Source organism: Equus asinus, chromosome 7, assembly GCF_041296235.1.
Source record: "Equus asinus isolate D_3611 breed Donkey chromosome 7, EquAss-T2T_v2, whole genome shotgun sequence".
In the NCBI taxonomy this organism is placed as follows: Eukaryota; Metazoa; Chordata; class Mammalia; order Perissodactyla; family Equidae; genus Equus; species Equus asinus.
The window spans coordinates 63,802,132-63,829,785 of NC_091796.1; the positions used below are offsets into that span (position 1 = coordinate 63,802,132).

General features: G+C 39.6%; 2 long non-coding RNA genes across 2 annotated transcripts; both read right to left on the minus strand.

Annotated features, from left to right (window-relative positions):
- Window positions 1-8,835: 8,835 nt before the first annotated feature.
- On the minus strand, window positions 8,836-16,879 carry LOC123287405 (uncharacterized). Its single transcript, XR_011504579.1, has 4 exons — window positions 16,743-16,879; window positions 14,702-14,790; window positions 13,524-13,805; window positions 8,836-11,671 (listed from the first exon to the last, which is right to left on the minus strand). It is a non-coding gene; the product is annotated as an uncharacterized lncRNA (long non-coding RNA).
- A 376-nt stretch (window positions 16,880-17,255) lies between these two features.
- LOC139045685 (uncharacterized) lies at window positions 17,256-25,092 on the minus strand. Its single transcript, XR_011504580.1, has 4 exons — window positions 24,917-25,092; window positions 20,059-20,129; window positions 18,112-18,371; window positions 17,256-17,376 (listed from the first exon to the last, which is right to left on the minus strand). It is a non-coding gene; the product is annotated as an uncharacterized lncRNA (long non-coding RNA).
- Between the last annotated feature and the right edge of the window lie 2,562 nt (window positions 25,093-27,654).

Consider the following 27,654-nt stretch of genomic DNA (forward strand, 5'->3'; position numbering starts at 1 on the left):
TGTGAGGAATTACATGAAAAAAAGAACGATGAAGGCGGTAGAGATGACAGTATCTTGCTTTTCACTGCAGAGGAAATATAGGCATTGGATATTCAGTCAAATACACATTCTATTGCCATTTGGCTATCTTGGTCCTTTCCCTGTGCATTTAATCATTGGAAGACACAGTTGTGGTGTATGTGCCCATTACTGGGTGAATCAAAATATACAGAGAATCATTGTTAAAAGGTCTAGAGTACAGACGTTGCTTTAAAGCCAGAGCACCTGCTGATTGTGATGTCAGTGCACTATGGGGTTCGCTGAGACACTGAGGGAAAGAGTTAGTGCTTCGACAGCCAGGACTTGTGTTTGCCTTGGCATCCAAGTACAGGAACTGGGGTCAAAAAGCCAAGCAGCACTTTCATTAGTTCCGCTTGACATCATGGAATGTTGATCACATTTATTGTCACGACTTTACAACTTAGCGATGGAATACTGAACTTTAACGATGTTGTCTAGTTCTGGCTGTGTCAGGACTTGGCTTTTGGTTAACTATTAGGAAGCCAAGTATTTGAAAGCTCTTATTTGTGTGACCAGTTTGCCGTTAATAGGTATTAAAAGCAGGCTGGCAGGGCAGGAAGGAGGAACCGTTATTCTCTGCAAAGTAAAGCATAAAGTGCCCTCTGAGTGGCCCTAAACCTCTGTGAGAAAACCTTGAGGAGCTTTCATGGGTAGAGGCAGTAAAGAGGGAATGACAGCTGACTAGAGTGACGTGATCAAGACAACGAGGCAAAAAACTCAGCACGTTGTCTTGCTTCCTTTCAGATGCTACTGTGTTACATCCAGTACTTGGCCTAGGGTACTGTCCAGTGTGCTTTCTGTTTAGAAAATTGCCATGTATTTATACAATGATTTCTCTTTAGAAAATTGCATGTTCTTCACTTGATACAAATGCACAGCTTCAATCATATTACTAACACTGGTCTTTGGTTTAAAACAGGCTTGCTTGAGATTTCAAGAGAGGGCATGATGTCGCCTTCCACTTTAACCCGCACTTCAGTGAGAACAACAGGAGAGTCGTTGTTTGCAATACAAAGCAGGATAATGTCTGGGGAAAGGAAGAAAGACAGGCGGTTTTCCCATTTGAAAGTGGTAAACCATTCAAAGTAAGTTATTGCTACTATGAGATATTGAAAATGTCTGTTGCTCATGGGACTCGCTCTAAACCACAATGCACTTGAAATGAATTTTCACCAGCTCTCCTGAGACACCTAACTAGGACATCTCCTCCCCATCCCAGGGGACCAGGCGTTGCAGGCTGGAACAGGGCCAGGAGCAGCTGTCGTGCTTGCGGCCACCACTCTGAGTTTAAGCTCTTCTGGAAATGAGAAAAATATCATCCTTAATAAAAAAAGGCAGAAAGTCTTTGCGGTGCAGTTGGACTGAGACTTGCCTCCTTAAATCAACATAGTTGGCACAGCAATCAAAACGAAAATCTTTTTTTAATTCTAAAATGAATACATGCCTGTTTTATGAAAAAAAATATATTTTTTAAGTGGCTAAAAAGTCCTCCATCCTTCATCCCTTCCACCATCCTCACAAAAGTTGCAACTTGGTGAATATCTTTCCAGTATCGTCTACGACACACAGCACACTTTTTGTTTTTAAGTGCTGCTTCAATAAATATTTCCTAGGTCCTCCCTGTTGGGCCATGGCTGGCTGTAGAGTGGGCAGCAAACAGCTCGACTGTAAGCTCCTCGAGGGCAGGGAGAGGAGGGACCCTATTCTACATCTGGTGGACATCTTTTCCTCTTGAACATTGTTACCCAATGGTATGTCATTGTCTACGTGTGTGATAATTCAACCAGTTCTCTATTGATGAAAATTTGGAATATGGAAAATTCCAAACAAATAAAACCTGGGAAGGTTTATTTATTTATTTTACTGAAATACTGTAATAACTATCCTTATAAATCTTTGCTCCCTAGAAGAACAATTTTATTCAAAGAATAGACATGTTTAAAACTTAGAGAAGATATTGCCAAAGTGCCCCTTCTGAAGGATGTGAAGATTAACACATCCACAAGCTCCTGGAAGAGTGTGTTTTCCCTACTCTTGCCAAAACTGGTTATTACAGAGCTTCATAACATTTGCCATTCTATTAGGGGTGTCCTACTTTAGTGTTTATTTTTTACTTTTATGTGTTTTAGACCATAAAAAAACTTTAAGTTTTAACGTAAACTTTATGTTTTTATTAATGTTCTCCTTTATGGCTTCAACTATATATTTTTTCTAACAATTTTATCATTTTGTTTTGTGTAAACCTTTAAATAATCTAGAGTTTATTTTTGCTGTAACGTTACTCTTTCTGCACTTTAATCAGTTCCACAAATGATCTACAAGATGGAACATCGGGCATCCTGAGCTCAGGCAGACTGGTTTTGAAATTAATGGGCATTTCTAACAGTTCTGCATATGTGCCATTTCAGATACAAGTGCTGGTTGAAGCTGACCACTTCAAGGTTGTGGTCAGTGATGCTCACTTATTGCAGTACAATCATCAGAAGAGAAATCTCAGAGAAATCAGCAAACTGTGAATTTCTGGTGACATAAATCTCACCAGTGCTTCACACACTATGATATAATCTTAAAGGGGCAGATGCTTTTTAAAAAAATGAAATTGAATGTAAACTTTGCACATTTAAAGGGTTCATGTACACTATGAGTGAAAAGTTTTACCTTTATTCATCGATGTCCTACTTGTAAATCATCCATTTAATAAATACTGTAAGATTTACCTGTCTTCATATGTCATTTAATCATATGTGCATTTATTTTCAATAATGCACAATGGAAAAAGAAATATTTAGAATATTAATACTGTGTTGGAGTCTCCCAAAGCTTTCTATGCTTCCTAAAATATTTTTTAAGACAAGAAATAGAAGTAAATACTACCCAAAAATTAACCTCTCTCTTCCTGGGTTTCATAAAAACCAGGAGATGCTACAAGGAAATCATTTTCCTGTTTTCTTACTTCAGGAAATAAAATATATTCAGGAAATGAGAAAAGCAGAAAGAGTTTACCCATAGATGACCCTTGACCCATAGGCAATGACGGTTAGCATTCTATTTCTTTTGACTCCTTTTAAATCCTATTTTGTCTCTAAACTATACTTCACTGCTTTCAAATCAGTATTGGATACCGACATGAGACTACCTCCCCATAGGTTTTCTTGGTTTTTATGAAATCTCTAAATTTGTAGAGGGGAAAAAAGTCATTTCTTAATTAAACGTACATCAGATTCAAAGGTTTAATAGTTCCCATTGTCAACATTCTTAACTATGCCTTTCTGCCCTTCCTTTCTCCCAGCAAGCCCAAAGAATAATAAAATTTCAAAACTAGGTTGTGGTCACACCACTTCATTTTATAGAAGACCAAAATATTATTGTATCTATTATTGTCTCTACAATACCATCTTCTCAAGTACTTTAAATTGCTCATTGTCACAGGCTGGGTTCCCCGGGAAGCAAAGAGATCAGAATGCAAGAGGTTTATGAGGGAGCGCTCTTGAGATCAACTGCTGTAGGGGCAAGAAGGTACAGGATTGGGCAGAGGAGGACACGGGGCGTGGATGCCTCAGCCCACCCTGCAGGGGAGCTGAAGCTGGGATGATACTTTAGAGTAGTCAAGAGGGGGACAGGTCCTTGTAGCTCATCTCTAGTCAACAAGTACAGGCCACCTGGGAAACAGGGCAGAAACGTGGGTGAAGGGTCTATCTTCACCTGAGGCCCTTCTCACAGGGGATGATAGCTGCGGGGGGGTCTGCACTTCTGATGACTAGAGGAGTTCATTCTTCAGTCCTTCAGAGGGATTGGGCAGCACATCACAGCACATTTTAAAAACTACATAAATCCCTTAACCTAACATCTGGTCTTGACCGCCCTTCTCCTATGGTTAAATGGAAGAACATAAGCTTTGGAGGAAAGAGGGAAATATGCTTACACAAAATAACTCCTCTGAGCCTCGGTTCCTTTGTCTATAAAATGGGCAGTATAGTACATCTTCTGTAGAGTTACTGTGATCACGAAATATTGTTTGCAAAGGGGTCGTCATGTAGTAGTCTTCAATAAATGGAAATGCTCTTTCTTTTTGATTTTAGAAAGGCTCTTGTTCTACTCAAGCAGTTTCCTTCCATTTGGTCTTCAAAGAGTTTTCTCAGGCCTCATGATTCTAGAGTCCAATAGCCCAGGAACACTCTTTCTAGTTGTAGGAGACACTGATGGCTGCCTTCCCATTTATTCCCTGTTTCGCATCCCCTACTGACTCCTATTGATCTGCAGATGGGCAAGTGGCATCAGTTGGCCCAACCAAAGGGAAAGACAAAGCTCTGATTACCACCTACAGCCATCTTATGACCCTGAAAGGACCCAGCCTTGGAGAAGCCGACACCGAGTGTCGCACCGAGTGTGACCAAGTGAACTACAAACCGAATGTGGACCTTGATGCCATCACTGAGCTGTTGATAGTAAAGTGTCTCGAATCATCCTGATAACTTATTGTTAAGCCAGTTTGAGTTCACTTTACTGCTACTTAACCGCCAAAAGCTTTCTGAACGATTCAGTAGTACATCTTATTAAACCTACCACAGAGGAAAACCATGTTTACAGACTCTGTCTCATTCTCATCTACTTTATCCTCGAGGGCAAATATTATTTTATGTTGCATATTGTTATTTTGTACTCACCTCTGGTACATGTTCCTGGCTCTGCACCCTTAGTAAACCCTAACTTCTATATATATTTCTTTGTTCTGCATGTCTTGTTTGAATTATGCATTGACAGACTTAATGATTAAAAGCCACCTTAATCTCGGGTAAGACTAGGCATTCTGGGAACATTCCTCACACAGCCTCCCAACTGCTCACATGGACTTGATAATAAACACAGTCTCCCCCACAAGCCGAACACACATTCCTTTGACAACAGAAGTGGATGCGTTTTCTTTTCTTGTTTGCAAACCCCTAATCTTGAGGGGTTATCCATCAAGTTCCTGCTTGTTTGGTCAACACCTGCAACCCTCAACCCATTTGCTGACAGAAACAACTGGACCCAGGTCTGGTCACAAACTTTAGCTACTCCGAGTCTTTTTGGTGCTCCGTTATTCTGACGGTCCTGTCTTCTACAATTTCATAGGTAAGAGTCTTATAAAATAACATTTCAAACCCATTGTGATTGATATAATTCTCTTCAAAGGAAGAAGGCATTTCCTTCAAAGGTTGTCAGTTATGTAAAAGGAAAAATGAAAAAGGCAAAACTTTAATGGGCACCTCTAATAATTTGACCGTTTGAAACAGCAGCATGTAAACTGAGTTCAGAATCCAGAAAGCTCATCTAAAGAAACGCAGTACACCTGGAAAATGCAGCCTGCAAAGCTGCTCAACACCAATAAATTTAAGAGTTCAAACGAAGAATAGCGTATGAAAGGATGTAAATATTTCTGTCAAAGTTTAACATATTTTGATTAAACTGAAGAATGTTCATAAGCTGTGAACATACTTAGGTTTAAGCTTAAAGTTTTGTTTTGTTTTTTTAAAGATTGTCAGCAGTTGTTATGTCAGTTGCCAACGTTTTTTTTTCTTTCGCTATTTCTCCCCAAATCCCCCCGTTACGTAGTTGTATATTTTTAGTTGTGGTCCTTCTAGTTGTGGCACATGGGACACCGCCTCAGCGTGGCCTGATGAGCGGTGCCATTTCTGAACGAGTGAAACCTGGGCCACCGCAGAGTAGTGCACAAACTTAACCCCTCGGCCATGGGGCCGGCCCTAAGCTTAAAACATTTTAAACAAGAGAGGCTAGGCACAGTGCATTTTTATTCTGCATAAAGTAAAAAATATCCCCACTTCCCCTGAAAAAACAGTATCATATCTAAAACACACTATAGTAAATATTAACTATTAGGACATTAGATAACACTATATACTTGAACATTAATCCATATTTTTTAACTTTTCAGTATTCGAAGAATACACTGCAGCATGGAGATTATGAAAAAAAGTTTTGCTTTTTTTAATTCATAGTTCTTCTGGTTGATTTCCATTAGGAGGCACTCGAGGTGAAAAGGCAATTAAGCCCCCACCAAAGGAAGTGTGTCTGGCATGCTCCTGTCACCTCTCCTCCACCTGCGTGAAGGGATCACTGCACCCAGGGCGTGGCTAGAGAACAAAGTCAGAGAAGTCACTAAAGTAACACTCAAGTTTCACCAACTTAGTCTGCAACATTGCAAGTTAATAGTGGATTAATTAATAACATAAATAACATTTTTGTACCTAATAAAATTATTAATATAATGATTATGCTACTTTCCAGCAGATATAATGTCAAAACTATAGCTTTTTTCATTGAAAGGGTGATTAACATGTAAATGGACTCAGCAGCACATGCAGGTTGAATAAAACTGAGGCCACATCTTAAGCCACTTATGTAGAGTCCATAAATCCTAACCCATACAGCAGCACTCAAGGTGCCTTTTACTAGTAGGATCCTGTGGGATCCTTTCCTCTGTTCCCCCTCAAGCCCCAGTTCAGGCTCAAATGATGCCATGGAGCAAGTCATAATTTGGGTGTGAAATGGACAGGGGGATCAACAAAAAATATATCAAAAAATCAAAATTCTAATATATACAGAAGTAGAAAAGAATTCACAGGGACAGTAAATTATAAGGTACTAAGATTTATCAGCAAGATAATGTATAGATAACTGTGAAGTACTTGTAGTCATATTACTAATATATAAAAAACAGAACATTATGATTCATTAGCTTCCAGATTTACTTATAAGATTACATATTATCAGAACATATCATTCTGAGTTCAGATCTAGGAACAAGATGAAGTCAGATTTCTATAAATAGGGCTTATGCTGAAATGCCTGACCCTCCGGTCTCAGCCTGTGATTAAAAGCAGCTGGAACCAAGAAGGACCAGAGTGTGGGTCACAGTAACATACTTCCTTATGCCCCGGAGACACCCAGCCACCCAGAAGCCTGAACACCAAGAAGGCATCTTTAAGAGCCAATGAAAGCCAAGATAACAGAGGTCCTGAAGGAACTGGTGGCTTCAGGAAGCCAAGCATTGGCCAGGCTTCATGAGGTTAACAACAGTTGCTGCTGTTTGATCCTACACTTGCTGTAATGAATTGTTGATATTCTGAAATCAAAGATCAACAAACCAAGGCCATTCCCTGAACCATTTTAGCAATTGCCCTGGAAAATTTCAAGGTAAGGCTGTACACCGGAGTTGTCAGCTGGGCTACACATTAAAATCACCTGGCAAAGGTCTACCCCAGGTCGCTGAACTAAACCACGTGGAAGAGCAGAAAACCAGGGCAGCAAACACTCAGTGGGCAAGAGAGCACTGATGCATCGTGCCCGTGCCAGTGGCCCTGAACACGAGGCAGACGCTTTGCCTGAGAGGGGCAGAGGGTGGATGAGGGAAATGGAACCCTGAAGTTACAACATGCTTTAGGAACATAACACTTTCATATCCCTCTCCTCATAAGAGATTAAATGTGTGCAACTGTGCCTGGACATGAGGCAACACGGGAGTGATGAGAGCATCCACAGGAAGCCCGCCAAGAGGGCTAATGCTGGAGCTGGAGATAGAGGCAAGAGGTCACCAAAAGTAAAGGCTGGGGGCTTCCAAATAAAATAGAACATAAATAGAGTAATCTAAGCAAATTAGAACAAAAACAGCCAATGACAACTGAAGCTAGGCTAGACATGGTGTCCCCAAGCGCATGCTTCAGATGGACGGAAACCTTGCCTTATACTTTCCTGCATCGCTTAGAAACACCTGCATAACCCAGGCCACATGTTAGATATTCAAGTACTCAACCGACTCGTCACAGCACATTTGACACATAAGTCACATAAGGAAATACACCTTCAGAGTTTACTACTAAAACAAACTATATTTTAAAGTATGTTAACATGAAATTTTGTTCCCATTTTGATAAAAACGAATAATAAATGGATTTCAGAGTAAAGAAATAACAAGATGTAAATTTTAAACTGCATTTCAATTAAAAACTGAGTAATATTCATTTTATAAAACAAATCTAGAATATAAAAGATCTTTTCAGATTAAGTTGGAAAACTTACTGAATCAAGAAGATGGCATTCAGTCATGAGATTTTTATTATCAAATACTGCTGAAAAAAAAGAATTTTTAACTTTTTAAATATTCTCACAGTCAAGGGTTATTAGAAATGGACGAAGCTTTGAAAGATATGAGAAGTTCCATATATCAAATGCTAAAACAAAAATGTAGGTCATCTCATGATATAACAGTTTTTCAATGTCGTTAAAGATTTCTTAGTAAAATTCTCATCCTTCATTTCAGTATAAAAAGGGTCTCCTACAAACAAATCTCATGCTTGTAATATTAAAGGTGCCCAAAAGACTCCCAATGAAGAACACAGCTGGAGAACATGAAATGTCCGGCCAAGGTGATGTTTATTTTGCATTAGGCCCCAGCCAGAAGAGCACCCCAGAGCAGCAGAAGAGAGGAGGCAAAACCATCACATGCTATATTATAACAAAAACACAAGAGCCCTTTCCTAATGCATGACAATTGCAACAAAGTAGGTAGAAGTAGGCATTAGGGAAGAAAAATTGGTCATTTTGAAGAAAGGTTTGAGGATGTGTGTTGAAAAGGAGGAGAACTAAAAAAACTTCAGGGAATTTCTCTAATTGAGTCTTCACAAACAATGAAGGATCCCAAATAGTTTGGTCTAATGTAAAATGCTACTTATATCCAACATGGATTAGTATCTGCTGTTGATTTTTTTTTTTTTTTTTGGTGAGGAAGATGGCCGCTGAGCCAACGTCTGTGGCAATCTTCCTCTATTTTGTATATGAGATACCACTGCAGCATGGCTTGATGAACAGTGTGTAGGTCTGTGCCCAGGATTCAAACCGGCAAACCCTGGGCCACTGAAGAGTAGTGCACAAGCCCGGCCACTATGCCACCAGGAAGGCCTGGTGCCTGTTGTCGATTTTTAATAGGTCTACCACAACTGGGCTCTACCTCAGCTGATTTCATTGGATTATTATAAAATTAGCACATTTACTGTGTTTCAAAAAGATCTGGGCAAAAGTTTTGATACAAATGAAAATAAAACCAAACCCACCTTCCCTAAGCATCATTTTTTAAGCACAGCCAGAGAAGTGTGATGGTTTGGTGACTAAGCTTCCTTTGCTGCTGAAATTCTCATCCAGCCTGCCACCAACCTGAAGAAAATCACCTCACTCCTCATGCTCATCATCTCCCTTCCCTCTTGGGACCTGTGACCTTCCTCCCAGGACCGTGGGGTTAGGGGCTAATAACAGAAGTGAAGTCACTTAGAAAACACAGAAAAGCAACTTTAGGAGATATGTCACTTCAGGTAATCTAATCCCATCCATCAAACGAAATCTGCAAGTGTTTGGTGGTGAGGATGTGGTCTATTTTCCAGAAATCACAGACAGCTTATATCGCTTCCTGTGAAAACTTTTACACCTCCTGTACAAGCTCCCATCCAACCCAAGTACTTTTCTTAAGTAGTCTCAGCAGAAAAACTAACCTGAGGACGATTTAACGGGACTTTCTATTCTAAAAGATCCAGCGTCAAACGCTATAAGATCAACTTCCTTCGGCACCGCAGAGCCCAAGGCCTCAGCCTGCTCTCCTGGCTGCATTCTCTCTCTCACTGCCTTCTTCACAGCAGTGAGGTGACCCCCATCTGCGATCCCAGCATCGTCCTGTTTTGGTCCACTTGCTATACCTGAAACAACTTTTTCCTACAAAGAGAAATTATGACATTTACTAAAGCGACTCATTACCATCTTATAAGAAAAATAAATAAAGCATACCTAAAATATTTCACACATGTGTCTTATGCTTATCAAGTTCCTAGTATGTGCTAAACAGGCTGGGGGTCAAAGGTAAAGGACAAAGTTCCTGCCCTCAAGGAATTAGTTGTGGTTGCGGTTTAATGTAAACAAAGATAGGACCCTTCAACATGTCTAAAAACTGATGGAAAAGAGAGAACAAGGCTAACTGATGGAATGAGAGGTCAATAAATAAGAGGTCTGGGGGAATGGTCCTAAGTACAGATAAAAGATTAGTTTGATTTTAACTGTTCAGTAGTCTTAACGGTGGCCTATAAAATAATGTAGGAGAGAAACACTGGTGGTAAGGGGCAGAATTACAAGGCTCTGATATAACGCTATCTTGACACAGCCGTTATCTGAGTCACTGATGGTGTTATGTTCCCAGGACTAAGCACCCGATAAGAAATGCCCACAGGAGGTCCAAATGTCCCAGCATCCTTCTTGTTTAATAGACTTGAAATTCATTCAATCAATCTCGTCACTGTCCTCAGGACCTTTGTCATTAGTAAGACATTACTTCATTAGTAAAATAAGGAGACTTCATTAGTAAAACAATCCTACAATAATCCTTTAATACTCTAACATCTTAAACTCCTAAGATAGAATTCAAAACAGAGTTTTTATTTGGATTACATAGCATAATAAAGTAGCAGTTCAGAAACCTGATTTTACAACCACAGGCTTTTTCTAAAATCTAAAAGAAAAAGTGGCAGGGCTCCAAGGTGGCTTGAGAAGTAGCAATCTGAACCAAAAGCTTGGAGTTAAAATATTTTAGGAAAAAATTACTACAAATAGATAAGAATGGAATCTATCATGTCAACAAAGCCAATTTTACAGAGAAAATAGGAAATTTTACATGATAAAATTTTGGAAGAGAGAGAGTCTAAGAGTCATTGTTCCTCTTTTCTCCTTAAAAAGTTCTTTCATTTTGAAATACATCACGCACAAGAGTATAGAAAGCAGAGAGATGGCATAGCCTGTGGGTTAAGAACATGGGTTCTGGAGTGAGAAACCCAGCTCCACCCTGGGCACGTGCTCAAGTCTTCCTGGCCTCAGATTCCCCACCCGGGGATAACGGCACCCACCTCACAGGACTGTTGTGAGGATTAACTGAGTCAATGTGTGTGAGGGCCTGGGAAGCATAGTTGGCACATTATATAAATTATGTATTACTGCTATTATTACTACAAAACAATGTATAGGTAACAGTTTAAAGAATAAAACACACAGGTACATACTGCTACTTAGCAGCTCAGAAGCTCTCAGGGGGACCAAATTCAATCTCAACCCCACCTCCCCGCCCAGAAATAACCATCCTGAATTTTGTGTTGACTTTTCCTCAGTTTTTCAAGACAATCAGGACATTGTAAGTAATAGAGGACACGTTTTGTGAAATGATGAAAAACCTGAAGCTAAATGTTTCTCTTTTTTTTTCTACTTTTATCTCCCCAAACCCTCCCTTTACACAGTTGTATATCTTAGTTGCACATCCTTCTAGTTGTGGGATGTGAGACGCCACCTCAACGTGGCCTGACGAGCAGTGCCATGTCGGTGCCCAGGATCTGAACCCCGTGCCGCCGCAGCAGAGCCACGCGAACTTAACCACTCGGCTAAATGTTTCTAAAGCTTAAATTCATTAAAGTAAAACAGTCTATATTAGAAATCTACAAATTTGCCTGAAACACATCTTTGCTCGTATTGCTGGCTTTCTCCCATCCACAAGTATGGTCAGATTGTTGAATTTCTGGTGCAGGTCCTGTATCTGTTAATAAATAAAGCACAAGATTATCAGATTAATGCTAACCATATTAAATTTACAAACTAATCCACAAAAGCTTCAAACAAATTGACAACAACTTGGACTGGTGACATAAAATTAGACTGTCATTTTAAATTTAGTATTCAAATCAATTCTTATATGGTAAAATTGTTCATTGTTATTTTATGTTATAAACCTCAAAAATCTAATAAAGGATGTCATATGTGAATAACTCTCCCAAACTATTTTGATGACTAAAATGGTAGGAGAGATATCCTAAATTATACAATGTGAACACAATCTCTCTCCCTTTTGTGTTTTTTTGAGTTTTTTTTTTTTTTACAGTTTATTTATCCCTTCTCCTACTGAGGAGCATATTCCTTGCTTCCAAGTCTTGGCAATTATGAACGGTGCTGCTATAAACATCTGTGTGCACATTTTTGTGTGGACACGGGTTTTCAGCTCATTTGGGTAAACTCCAAGGAGTGTGACTGCAGGATCTCATGGTAAGACTGTTTAGTTTTGTAAGAAACTGCCAAACTGTCTTCCAAAGTGGCTGCACCATTTTGCATCCCCACCAGTGATGAATGAGTGCTCCTGTTGCTCCACATCCTCACCAGCATCCGGTGTTGTCAGCGGTTTGGATCTTTGCCATTCTAACAGGTGTGTACTGGTGTCTCATTGTACTTTTAACCAGCAATTCTCTAAGGGCATATGATGTTGAGCATCTTATCTCTTCATACACTTACTTGCCGTCCATCTGTCTTCTTTGATTAAGTGTCTGTCTGTTCAGTTCTTTTGTCCATTTTTTAAATCAGGTTGCTTGTTTTATCATTGTTGAGTTTTAAGAGTTCTTTGTATATTTTAGAAAACAGTCCTTTATCAGATAGGTCTTTTGCAAAATTTTCCCCTAGTCGGTAGCTTGCCTTCTCTTTCTCTTGACACAATCTCATTGTATTTTCATTTTTATTTTTTTAGTGAGGAAGATCGGCCCTAACATCTGTTACCAATCCTCTTCTTTTTTTGCTTGAGGAAGACTGGCCCTGAGCTAACATCTGTGCCAGTCTTCCTCTATTTTGTACGTGGGTCACCACCACAGCATGGCTTGATGAGTGGTGTAGGTCCATGCCTGGGATCAGAACCCGCAAACCCTGGGCCAATGAAGTGGAGTGTGCCAAATTTAACCACTATACCACTGGGCTGACCCTGACACAATCTCATTTTAAAGGATTCAAATAATACACATACTAGCAGGATGGGAATATATGATCCCCATCCTTCTGGTATTTCCAGTCTCCTCAAAGTGGTAACCACTGTCAACAGTTGGGTAAATATGCTTTGAGCCTCCGTACTATGCATTTATACAAATAGGTACTCTCAATCTCCCTCTCTCAAAAAAATTCAAATGTCAAAAATACTCAGGATTACACTTATGACCAATTGATTTTCAACAAAAGTGCCAATGCAATTCAATGAGGAAAAGATAGTTTTTTCCAACAAACAGTACTGGGAAAAGTGGATATCTGCAAGAAAAATACGAATTTTGGCTCTTTCCTACACCATACACAAAAATGAACTCCAGAGCCAGCCCTGATAGCCTAGTGGTCAAAGTTCAGTATGCTCTGAATAGAATCTCAATTTCCAACCCATTTAGAAATTACCCTGACAGTATGCAGGAGGAGGGGACAGCAGCCATAAAATTTAGACAGTGCTTTACAGTTTGTAAAGGGGCTAATATCTCATTTAATATTACAGATACCTAAGCAGCCTCTACTACTCCCATTTTACTACTGTTACCTCGCTTCCAAAAACATGCGACTCAAAAGTTATGCCATTCCAAGTCCTGACCACATACCTGAAGGCTGGCCATGTCCCAGAATCCACCTAGGTCTGCACAGGTGGTATCCTTTTCGCCTCATTGGTATTCCAAATCGTCCACCAGTTCTTCAAACCGTTTGAATATTTCTGCCTTAAGGAGTCTTTTTTGACCAACTGCAAGGGGAATAAGATCTTCTGCTAAGGTAAAGATGAGACTTTTAAAAGGTAGAGAAGAAAACGGGACCTTGATTGCAAGTCAGCCAGCTGATAAGACGACCTCACGCCAAATAAACTGGGGCTTCCAGAATCAAACTCTTACCTTAAAGCAAAACAAAAAAACATCGACTACAAAACTTTGTCATACAAATACTGAGCATTGACTGTCTGCTTCTGTTCCCACTAAAACGTAGCGATATTCATTCTCATATATGTTGCTACATAGTAAACAGCATTCTGCTCACCTTGGATTTTATAAGAATTCAACCTCAAACAACTCACTGTACATCAGCATCTAAGGCCTTCACTCAGGACACAAATGATTTTTTCTAAAAAGCTTCTCCAAATAAGATTAAGGAAATATCAGAAAATTTGTTCCATATTTATTTAGGTCATTTTCATTCAGAAAATATTTTGCATAACTAAACAATACTAGATATAGATGTCACTCAAAAAGTCATAAAAAATCTAACAATAAAATAGGCAGACATTTAACTCCCAGGAATGATGGCTAACATTCTAATTGCTTACACCTTATAAGTCATCTACCATTTTAGCACAGAGATACTAGTGAACATATGTTGAGAAATGAAAATTCTTGCTATTTTGAATAACAAAACTATAAAGTTCGGCAACACTAGATTTTTGTTTCAGATAAATGTAAACATATTAAAATAAACAATGCAGAGCCAGCCTGGTGGCCAAGTGGTTGGGTCCATGCACTCTCCTTCAGCGGCCCAGGGTTCACTGGTTCAGATCCTGGGCACAGACCTACACACAGCTCATCAGGCCATGCTGTGGTGGCACCCCACACAGAAGAACTAGAATGACCTACAACTAGGATATACAACTGTATGTCAGGGCTTTGGGGAGAGGGAAAAAAAAGAGGAAGATTGGCAACAGATGTTAGCTCAGGGCCGATCTTCCAAAATAAATAAATAAATAAATAAATAAAATAAAATAAACAAGCTAAGGCAAAAAACATAAATGTTCCCTCACCTTTGTTTGGAATGTATCCTTCAAACTTCCTTTCCCACTCAAGGCAGTCGGTCAATATTAATTCCTCACTTTCATATCGGAGAATCTTCCTAAAATTATGACATACGTTTCAGTTTTACAAATGTTTCTCATACTAATATCTAAGTATTAGCAATATGACACTTATACAATAGTAATTTTCCAGAGCTGATGCTTATTTTATGAACTGTGATATATTAAAATCCATAAATACAAGTTGATATCCTATATATGTCCATCTTTCTACACCTAAAACTTATGTGGATGGTTAATGCCAAGAACCACTTTTCCAGCTAATATTTCTAGTTCTTTCTGTTCTTATTTTTCAGAGGCTGAAGAGAAAGAACCAGACATGCCTGAGTTCTGTCTTTAGTTCTGGTATTGCCCATGGAACTAAGACCAACCCAACTGCCAAGAGTAAGTTGAAGCTAAACCCTGTAAGTCTGGAATTACAGTGTCAGGGCCTCACAGATTCTAATTAGTAGGCTTTGCTTGTCCAAGTGCAGTGGTTCTCAACACGGGTCAATTTGGCCCCCCAGGGGACATCTGGCAATGTCTAGAGCATCTTTGACACAAACCAGAGGAGTGCTACTGGTCTGGGATGTTACACAACATCCTGCAATGCAGAGGACAGCCCCACAACAAGAATTATCCAATATGAATGTCAGTAGTGCCAGCTGAGAAACCCTGGCCCAAGATAAATTGAATCTGTCTCTTTATAAAAAGCATCTTAGTAGGAGAAACTGAGGATAGTTTTTTTCTGAGAAGAATAATTTAGCTGTTTATATCTAATGAGAACTTAATGAGAAACGAGACTTGGCTTAGATCCGACATTATTTAGTTGGGTAAATTGCTTATTATCTCAATGTCTCAGTCCAACAACACAGTGGACTAGCTCATCTCTAAAATCCCTTACCATCATAAAACCTTATGTTCTACAAACAACTGAAGTGGCTCTGAAATATACTCATTCACAATAGAACAAATGAGTATTAAAACTATAGGAAGATAATATTTCTCCTCTATTTGATTGTCAAAGCCCAAAAAAGTGGTTAGTACTGCATTGGAAAAGGTGTGAGAATCTTGTTGCTACATGCACTCAAGAACATAGTATGTCATCATGTCCTGTGTGATGTGGAGCTTTGGGGCCTTTCTCCAGATGCAGTCCTCTGATCTGTGTCCAAGGCATTTAGGTGACATGGCATTTAGGTTCCCAAACAGGAACTCTAATTTTCAGTCTTCATAGTTGGAGAAACATAATCCTATCTCATGATTTAGGGGGCCAAGGAGCCTCTAACCATCTCCCTCTATCCTTCTTTTATAAAATAAACATTAACTTAGTTTTTTTGTTTGAAAAAGAAAAGGTATGAGAAAATAGGAACTCCCATATTTTGCTGGAGGGAATGTAAATTGGGGTCTTTATATATTTGCACAGGAGAGGATTGAAAAGCATCCAAGCTTGTTCTTTGCAGGCTTGACAGTAATACTACCAGACTGAACTCAATGTAAACAACCAGAACAGGGACCTACTAAGTAAATCGTGGTGTATCCATACAATTGGATACTGTGCGGCCATTAAAACACACACACAAAAAACAGCATGAGAGAGTTCTCAAAGGACTAAAATGGAATATCTCCTACATTTAACATTAAATGAAAACAGAATAGTATGCTACTGTTTACATTAAAAAATGTTTATCTACATATGCATTATGTATCTCTGGAAGAATTCACAAGAAATGAATAACACTTGCCTCTATGGAAGGTTCGAACTGTAGGGTTGGGAGCAGAGTTGGAAAAAAGGCTTCTCACTTGTACCTCTTTCTATCTTTTAAGTTAGGAACCACATGAATATACTAGCCATTGAAAAAAACTTTTAACTTAAAAGATAAATAAAAATCACTCAATGTCAGTTTCCTCCTAATTCATCTACGTATTATATTAAGGTTAAAATAGTTTAATTTTGGTTTTAACTGTCTAGATATTAATACAAAATGCTTACACTGGGAACAAACGCACAGACCTGAAACACAGCACATGTTGCTGCTGAGATGTCTGATCCTCATTTATTTCAAGTGATGGGACTTCGTTTATTGGAAAGCCATGTAAATTTTCAGTAGTAGTTTCATTCTTATTTAAGACACAATCTACAGATTAAAGAAAACATTACATCTACATTTCAAAGCAGCAACTCCTAAAATGACATCCCCCCCAAGACAAATTTCTTAAATCCTTCAATTTTTTCAACATTGAAATTTAAAATTTTATTTCTGCCTCAATGATTTCATTCATCAGATGTCCTTTTAAAGTGTTTCTCAATGTTCTTCACCTCTTCAAATTTACATTTAGGTTCCCCTCTCAGTCTGTAGTCCTCATTCCAGCTCTGTCTCCAGATAGCCCTCCCCATGCTTTTCTGTCTCTTCTGACCCTGAGATCACACCCTGAGCTACACGGTGAGCCATATGGTGAAAAGGGCTCGAAACAATCTCTGATAAATCATTACTCAGAGAAACAAGTAAAAAATTCATTAAAATACCATATCTGTGCTCCCAACTGTCAGAGAACTCAAAGGACGCCGTAATTCATCGGAATCCTGATGTACTGAAGTTTTCCTTTTGCGTGCCAACATTTCTTTTGTTACTTCTGGAGCCTCACCACTAAACAAGAGCAAAAATCCACTTCATGAAACATGAACCCCATACATCTCATTGAAGGATTTCAAAATTATGTTGTTTTTTAAAAACATGGGATAAAATAGAAATATGTTTCTGTTTTTTAAAATGTGTCTAATCTGGAGGGAAAAACCATGAACACCTCCAGTGGGAAGGCCCGTCTCTGCTCCCTGCAATGAGATCCACAGATGCAAAGACCTCTCAACCGGAATTACGCACTGAGGAGGCTCGGATGCCGCTGAGCAGTTCCCAATCTGCCACCAGCTAGCCTTTGGAAAGCAACCTTGCCATTTCTTTTAAAGATTCAAACTGATTTTTTCTCCCCACCTTACAAGTTAATCATTTTGTCTTTTGAGATAGTTTTTATAAAGTAATACTCAGTAAAAAAACACAAACAAAAAAAATCCAAACCATGTCTGAGCTACAGTATAGCAATTCCTTCTTTCTAAAAATTTATTTCTAAGTGTTACAATTAAGTCACATCTTAAAAGCAAAAAAAAAAAGCAAATTGAATCGTGAAAATAATAATGCACAGAAAATATCAAACCTGTCAAATACATTATTGTAGCCTTCTGAAAAATTTTTTGGAAATGTCAAATTTTCATGGTTTATAATGAACATAGTTTACTAAATAAATAACTTAAAAAGCACAGGCCAAATCTAAGAAAGGCATTCGTTATCCATCTCAGCAAGGAATTCATTAATAATATTTATTCTTACACTTCTGTTTTTAAAGAGATGCAGCTGTAACTGGCTGTCAAAGTAGCGGTACTTGTTGGAGTCCTAGGTGTTACGTCATAGCTCTTCAGACCATCTGGCGGCCGAAACAGAAAATCTACTGGTGCAAAGGATGGCCTCCTTTTCATTTCTGCAGGATCTGCCTTAGGTAACTTTAAGACCCCATCTGGATCCCTTCCGTTTGTCACACTGGTTTGTGATTCCAAAGTATTTTCTTCACTATCAACTTTAAAAGAAATGACCTGGATGTGAATAAACAGAATAGAGTGAGAATCTCTCTTCTGGGGATACATTCGACCAATTTTTTAGGCCCGAAAATGTGAAAGTTAAGAGATATGTCCCATGTACATAATTTAAGAAACAAAAACAATTAAATGTTTACATGGAGTCAGAAGACCAGCTACATAAACCATTGCTATGGTCCAGAAAGAGGGAGAACAAATCCATGTTAAAAAAAAACTATATAATAGGTTTTAGGTATTACCGAAAATTAAAATATATGAAAACTAATGTTGGAAAAATTCACTCACCTAACAAATACATATCTTTTTACTTAAATTATGTTGATAATTACAAAGGTTTGAGAATCAGAAATCCAATGTTCATTGGATTACTAGTATTGACAAGGACAAAATCCTTTTTTTAATAACTTTGGATTATTATAAATAACTTTATCATATGAGAAGAACTATTTTTCAATGTGACACAGTAAGATTAACCATGTAAAATATGAAGCGTATTTTCTTTTTCAAGTCAATTTGTTATTTGGTATTTTTTTTACTGTAACATAATTGGCATACAACATTACATTAGTTTCAGGTATACAACATAATGATTCAATATTTGTATATCGTGCAATGATCACCACTGTAAGTCTAGTTAACATCCATCATCATGCACGGTTACAAATTTTGTTTTCTTGTGAGGAGAACTTTTAAGATCTCCTCTTAGCAACTTTCAAATATACAATATTATTAACTGTAGTCACCATGCAGTACATTACATTCTCTACTTACTTATTTTATAACTGGAAGTTTGTACCTTTCGACCACCTTTGCCAATTTAACCCACCCATTTCAACATAACTTTTAGAGGTTTCTATGTTTCTGAGTTTTAATGAGATACGAATTGAAAGCAGAGTATTTCTACCCGGACGAGAGTTTAAGGGTAACACTGTCCCTGAGGCCTGTGTGACTGCAAAGGTAGACACTAGCGATAATCCTTAAGGAGAAAAGCAACCTTGAGGGAGGAGCTGTGAGGTCCAGCTGCTCGCCTGTGATCACCCTGTACTGCCTTCCTTGGAGGAACTATGTCTGATTTTTGGTAAGAATATAGCCAGGTTTCTTACACTTTGGCATAACTTTTTTTTTTTTTTAAGTCTAAGGAATTGTAGCATGGATTATAAATTAAGGGATTGGGTCCTCGAAATGGTGGCTCTTTTTGAAGACTCTACCAGGCACTATGCTAGATGCTGTCAGAAACATCAGGTGATTTAATTCTTGAAACTACACTATGTAGATATTACATGTTACAGCTGGGAGAACAAACTCATAACTTCCCCAAGATTATATAGCCAATTGGAAGCGAGACAATAGGCAAACTCAGGCCCAGCTGAATCCAGAGTCAATGTATTTCACCCACTGCACCCATCTGCTAGCCGATGCTCACATGAAGATTTTCATCAGCTGTGTTTTTATTTTCTCTCTTCTGTTAACCAAACTACACATTCTCTACCTATAAGGTTTTGAAGATGAGACACCTCACAAACCATAACAGTAAACCCTCTTGATGCTTCCTTGTGCTTCAAGAGGTTTTCACACACGTGGAGGTTAACCTCTTGAAGCAGTTCTGTAAGCTTAATTTCAGCTTCATGAAAATAAAAATAAGATTTTCCAAATGTCTAGAAATAAAAAGATACTTATACTCTACCTTGCCTGGTTCTTCTTCGATCTTTTTGGCAGGGCTTCCCTGATTGGGTACTTTTCTTTCTGTTTTATTATCTAAAATAAAAATGACATATCAGATCCGTTTTAACTAGATAGAAAGTTCTGCATTAAAAGTACTAGGTAAGGAGCCGGTCCAGTGGCATAGCAGCTGAGTTCATACACTCCACCTCAGTGGCCCGGGGTTTGCTGGTTCAGATCCTGGGCATGGACCTATGCACTGCTTATCAAGCCATGCTGTGGCAGGTGTCCCACATATAAACTAGAGAAAGATGGGCACAGATGTTAGCTCAAGGCCAATCTTCCTCAAAAAAATTAAAAAGTACTAGGTAATTTGGGAAAGAAAAAAAGGCAACAATACGAATCTATGCCTTAAAGGATTTTATGATTAAAAGTCATTTTAAAATATCCTATTTAAAATATCCTATTTAAATACAATAAAAACAGATATAACTTCCTGCCAAGTATAGGATATCTGTTTTCAAAACAAAAGGCGCTAAAGTATTTTACCTTTTGCCTCTGACTACCAAATGCATATTTATTATAGAAAATCAGGAAAAGCAAAGCACAAAAACAATGCAAAAAAATCACCCCAGAGGGGCTGGCCCCGCTGCGCAGCAGTTAAGTTCACGCTTCTGCTTTGGCAGCCCAGGCGCTCAGATCCCGGTGCGGACCCACCCACTGCTTGTCAAAACCATGCTGTGGCGGGTGTCCCACATATAAAGCAGAGGAAGATGGGCACGGATGATAGCTCCGAGCCACTCTTCCTCAGCAAGAAAGAGGAGGATTAGCGGCAGATGTTAGCTCAGGGCTAATCTTCCTCAAAAAATAAATAAATAAAAATCACTCAAGATGACCTTATTCAGAAATCATCACTGCTGACACTTCAGGGTATGCTTTTCCAGTTTTTTTCCTATGTTCACATATTCACATACATATTTTAGAGTTGTGATCATCCTGTTCAGAATTTGACCTGTTTTCTTTGCCCACTTAATATATCCTGAACCATGTCATGAAGTGTCTTTCACAGGATTGTTCTTAAACGGTACACTGTATTCCACCAAACAAATGGGCTGTAATTTACTGGGACCATTAATCTTCACTTTGTGGCGCTGCCCACACCAATGCTCATACTTCACCGCTTGAGCGCCCACTGTGTGCTAAGTGGATGGTGGGGCACTGAACCTGTCTTCGGGACCTGGAATCTCCCGTTTCCTCCTCGCCTACTCAAAGAAGTACACGATGACTTTAAAAACTGAACACGAAAAACCTCAGGGACCAGAGCATTCTACTTCAGCCACTGATGAAGGAACAGTTCTCACCACGCGCTGCTCGCGTGGCCAGTGCAGCGAAGGCTGCTCCCGCGGAGGCTGCACTGGTGGCGCCTGCTGCTAACACCCCTACCTGTTTTCTCGTTGGACACTTTCTTTTCAGAAGTTTGTCTTTGACCAGATTGTGTTGCTCGAACATCACTCCTATTAACGATCTATTTAAAGGATTAGGTGCTACGTGATTTAATTGCTTAATGAATCAAATTACCACATTTTCAATCTGTATTTTGACCCCTCCTCTGAAATCTGACTATTGTAAATGACCCAGCAAAAAATCCACCACCCCAAATAAGATGAGATGAACAAAGTTTTCCATTACATAGATTTCCTTACAAGCTTTTTGTAGAATCCTAGAATTTTGAAAATGCTAATAGCCTAAGCTATTCAAAATAGCTGACTATAATCTTCTGAGAGTCCCTAAACATACCAGCATGTTTTCGCTTCAAAACTTCTAAATTTTGTCTGGAAAAGTCTTCTCCTGGATAGAAAACTCTTCCCACAGTGCACTCTCCAACTTCCTTGGAGACTTCATTCAAAACGCCACCGTCTCAGCGAGGCCCCGTCAGAAGCCCACCCTGTACCAGCTTCAATACTCCCCATTTGCCTTCTCTTTTTTTTATTTCCCGCATAATACTTATGACCATCACATACTATATATTTTTCTTTTCATTGCCTATCTCACATGTAAGCTCCACGAAAACAGGGAATGTTGCTTTATTCATTACTATGTCCTAGAGCCTAGAGGAACATGGTAGTGACTCAATTTATTGAATAAATGAAACGGAGCCTTCTCACCTGATAAAGAGACATACTATTTCCCTCCTTGCCCACTTCACTTTATTTTAGTAATCGTCCTATTAACTTTGTCCATAATTGTGTTCTGAAGACCCGTAAGTTTATCCCCCACCCTACGTGCGTTATATCCCCATCTGCATTTTATAGTGACATGGATGCATAATAGAGCCCAGTAAACAAACAGAGAGACACACCGAGTTGGTATAGATCTCATAAGGGATGTTTGGCAATGAATATTTCAAGTGAGTACTTCCTTAGCATCTAGCCAAAACTGCTCTATGTCACCATACCAATAACAGGGAGTTTGGTACTGTTAACTCTAGTAAAATAATCACTATGATTGAAGCTGATAATAGATTTAAAATGAATTTACTTACTCTGAGAAAAGGAGCACGATTCATCATTTTAGTAACACTTATCTACTATCAACTACACCCTAGTCAGCTCCATTTGGGCTTTGGCCTTTGAACTGGCAATCCATACAAGATGGAACAGCATTAAAAGAGTCAAAAGAAGATAAAGTTAAAAAAAAATGAACTGCCATAATTTACTTCCATGTCTCATTACAAAATAAAGTTTCCATTTTAAAGTTAAATTTTACCCTTAGTCATCTAACCCTTAATCATTTATGGCAAAAAGATATTTGCCAAAAAGATACTTGCTAACTTAAATTACTCTCTTTTCTGGTTCTGGTTTGATTTAAATTATGCTTAAAAGCCTCAAAACTTACTCATATTTCTCAGTGAGGACAAAGGAGAAATTTCATACTATATTTTCCAGGTATTAGAATCCTTGTTAATATGCTTAACTGGAAATATTTGGAAGGGGTCGATGAAGAGACTAGAGTATTAAGATCTCTTCTCTCCTGTTTATGAAAAGATACTGCACAGCTTACTTTCTTAGCTTTGGCAGTTTGCCTTCAAATCCAATGATTATGCACTTGTCCTCTGTCCATAAGAAAATGGAGACCTGATCACAAAGCATGGAAGAAATCCAGCAAGACAAGGACTGATTAAAAGTAATACGATATTTATCAACTCTAAAATTGAAGCACAATCAGACTTCTCCTCTCGATTAGGAGCCACTTGCTCTTCCAAATCTCAGGGAAGATCTAGAGCTGAAGAAACGAGGCACAAAGTAAACAATATTCAGCAATGGCTATTGTCTAAGTAGAATAAAAAACTACTGGTGAAGCGTATCATTTAACACAACAATGTGTGTCTTTTTCCCCCTACATATAACACTTTGTAAATAGCTGTTTACAGTTTAGACCAATGACTGGTGTCCTACATACTCTTGAGAAGCCAGATTAAGTTCAGCCCCTTCCAAGAGGTCTTCTCTGATGTTCCTCCAAACAGAAACAATCTCGTCCTCCTCTAACACATACACACCATATTTTTCTGTATCTTTCCACCTTGAGCTACATTCTACTAATTTTGTTTACTTCCACGTTATCCTAAGGTCATACACAGAGTAATCAAAGATCTCTCAAATAAATTAATGACATTCCTGAAGCAAACAAAAACAGGTGATATCTTGAGCTTTTACGTTATTCAATTCTTATTTAAATCAGGAATGAATACACAGCCAAGAGACTACCTTGAAAAGAGCACATTGAAAAGAGCAAATCACCAGTGACTACCTAATTTACAAATCCAGCTGCCTGTGTTCAAGCTTCATCTCTCTTGTCTCATGGATCATTCTCTTCTTTAGATCACCCCTCCTCCAGCTTCTGTCCTGTTTTAGCTCTCCTGCCACTCTGACCTATCACTGGTACCTGACTTCTGCCCACCTGAAGGTGCACTCTAGACCTCACTCTTTCACAATGTATGTATCTTTACTGGAGTGGTCTCATTTAGCCCTACAGCTTAAACCTCCATCCATACTCCCAATATCATACCCTAAATCCACATCTCAGCATGGATCTCCGTCCAGATTTTCAAATTTTTATTCCCAACTGCCTCTTATCCAGATGGCCCAAATGAGCTTAAAAAAAAGCAGAAAAGCATTATCAATATGCACCCACTTAGGCATGTTCCTTTTCCTGCCTTCCACACCTCTTTTAGCAGCGGCACAATTTATATGGTTGCTCAAACTAATTTATCTTCAGAATCATCTTATCTCCGACTCTTCAATTTCCTTCACCCCTCGCCATCTACTTGGTCCCCGTCAAATTTATCTCCTAAGATGTCTCACACCTATTTCTTCCTTTAAGCCCACTGCCCCAGTCCCCTTATCCTGTCTCACCTACTCTATCACGACAGTCTCACTACAGTCTTCCTACCTATAAGTTCTTCCCCTTCCAGACTACAATCTTCCAGGCAAGCGTAATCTTCCTGAATTATTAATCTGATCATGGTACAAGCTCGTGTATAAGCCTCTCTTGACTCTCCGCATCCGACAGGATGGACGCCAAATCCTTCACACGGCCGTCACCGTCCAGCCCGGCTCTAACTGCTTTGCTGGTTTTATCCCATGTCAACCTACCAATGGCTGCATCGAGAGACCTGATCTCCATCTTCTGAACTATTAGGATGTCATTCCCGGCTCCTGCCAACTAGCTAAGTGAATAAAGGACTACAGGGAAAGGGTTATTTTAGTCATTCAAACTCTCAAAGAATCGCTTCTTGGCCTCTTGGCTAAGATCAAGTATAATCTCTGAAAGAAAAGTCTGGTTAAGAACTATTTCTGAATATCAAGTTATGATACTAAATTTACCTTTTTTGGTTGGTGTGCTGGTATTGATGAAAGCATAATAGGCTTATCAGGTCTATAAATACCCACTATAAATGGTCGTCGCTGAGGTTTCTCTCTTAATTTTTTCAGCCGCTTTTCCTCTAGGTATTTCTGGAGCATTTGTCTTCATTGATCACTTAGGAGAGACTTCGCTGATTCTAAGCAGGGGGGAAAATAGCATATAAAACAGTCAAATAAAAAGTTATCCAAATGTCTAAAATACCATTGTCTAACCTAAACAGCTGCTAAGCAATATTTTCAGTAACTTCATATTGATTCCTTAGCAGTCTAGCCACACAAGTCATTTCAACCCCCATTCTTTTAAAATTTCTTTGCCTTTTGCCCTCTCCTGTTCACATATCTATTAACTGCTTGCCATGTACTAGGCATGCATCACTTCACTTTTAAATTAATTAACGTCTATGATCACCCACCTCCAAGCTGACCTCCAACAATTCTCACCTCCTGGTAGTCACGCCCTTGTGTTGTCCCCTCCACATGGAATAGGGCTGAGCTGTGTCACCAAGAAAAGTGTGGGAATGATGGAGTGTGGCTTCCAAGACGGGGTCATTAAAGACAGTGCAGCTTGGCCCTGCTCTCTCTCAGATCACTTGCGCTGGGGAAGTCAGTGGCCATGTGGAGCCTTACGGAGACTCAAGCAGCCCTATGGAGATGCCACATGACGAAGAACTAAGGCCTCCTGCCAAAAGCCAGCATTGACTTGCCAGTCATGTGAGTGAGTCATCTTGGAAACAGCTCCTCCAGCCTCAGTCAAGCTTCAGAGGCATCCCTGGATGGCACCTTGACTGCAACCTGCAGAACCACCCGGCTGAGCATCACCCAAATTCCTGACCCACAAAAATTGTGTGAAATAATAAATGCTTGTTGTTTTAAACCATTTAGTTTTGGCATAACTAACACAATTTTTCCTTTGAGATTAAGGCTAGTTGTCAGATTCCTTACCTCCCACCTATGATTCTCAACTCAGGTTTCTACTATGTATTCTCATGTTGATTTAAACTTGTTTCAAAAATATGAGCAGCTACTCTGTGCCAGACATTTTTAGGAAGGAAGAATAAGAGAATTTCTGCCCCTGAAGGGCTCACAGTATCGTGGGGGAGATGAGCGCAGTTTCAATTTGGTTTGGCATGGAATGAAGACTACGAGAATGCACAATCGAGAATCAGTATAAACCTGTCTGGGGAGGTCAGGAAAGGCTTGCCAGAAGAGAGAATAGCCGAGAAGGGTTCTGAAGAATGAGAGTGCGTTTGTCCACTGGGTGAGGGTTTAAAATAATCTGGGAGATGACTCCACAACTCAGTAAATTTACTAAAATAAAGGCATTTACTTAAATGGGTGAATTTTATGGTATGCAAATTCTACCTCAATAAAGTTGTTTAAAATAAACAATCCAGGCAGAGAACAGAAGATGCGAAAGCTCAGACGATGAAGTGGTTAATCTCAACAAAACTCCTATATCCTCAACTTCCCTGAAGTTCCTGTTCCCTTCATCTCTTGATCTAACCTTAACCTGGCTCTCTCCTGAAGACAACGCTCTCCTAGTTGTCCTCTCAAGTGGTTTACTGTTTTCTTCTCCCACAAAGGTCATATCACTGGGCCTGAAGCGGGCCAGTGGAGGGCGGTCCCTCATTGCTGCTTCTCAATTATTTCTTCCTCTTCACTAAAACAGCCCAGCTTTATATTTCATGTCATCAGACCATACTAGACAGTACCCTGACTTGCCATCTATAGATGGCAAGTTCTTCTCTCAGTCTTTTACAATTTAGTAAATGGCCACTCCATTTTTTTAGTTGCTCAGGCCAAAACCCTTAGAACCATCCTGACTTTTCTTTATCAACCTACATCCACTCCATTAGGAAATCCTATTGGTTCAAACTCAAAATATATCCAGAATGAAACCACCCAGGGTTGCTGTTCCCACTGTGGTCAACCAGAAGCTAAATTATTGCAATTGTCTCCTAGCTGGTCTCCCAGAGGCCATGCTCATCACCCTACGATCCATAGGTGATGCTTTAAAACCTAAATCAGATTGAGAGATGACATCACCAAGATGGTGGAGTGAGTAGTCTTCTTTGTCTCTCCCTCTTCGAATCTACAACTAATTGGACATTCATCAGTTAACAAAGGATATCCATATAGCATCTCAGGACGCCTGAGAGACCCATGCTGCTATACGTGAGAAGGCAGACGGACTTTCCCCCGGGGGGAGGTGGAGAAAGGTGAAAACTCTCCGACCCCCGACCCCCAGACAGCCTAGTACCTGCAAGTGGCTTTCTTCCAGCAGACTCCCCCATAGCATTGCTATGCACCAAGGGCGGGAGTGTGTGAGCACTGGCAGAGCAACGGTGAAAACAGGTGACTACAGCCCTAAGTCCCCTGCGATTACACCTAAGCCCAGGGGGAAACTCCAGGGTCCTGCACCAGTGGCAGGGAAAGCCTCTACTCGCCATTAGCAGAGAGGCCCCACCCAGCATTCAGAATGCCGGGAGGCTCCCGGAGAGGAGGATCAAGGGCAGGGCAGCAGCCTGCCAACCACCCCTGGACTCACGGACTCCGATTGTGTCCCAGAGCGGGCAAGAGGCACCCAGAGATCCCATGGGCGTGGTCAGGGGCCGGGTGGAGCTCTAGGGACCCAGCTCCACAGATCAGGGGGAAACTCCAGAGTACCTCACCGGCAGCAGGGAAGGCCTCTACTAGGC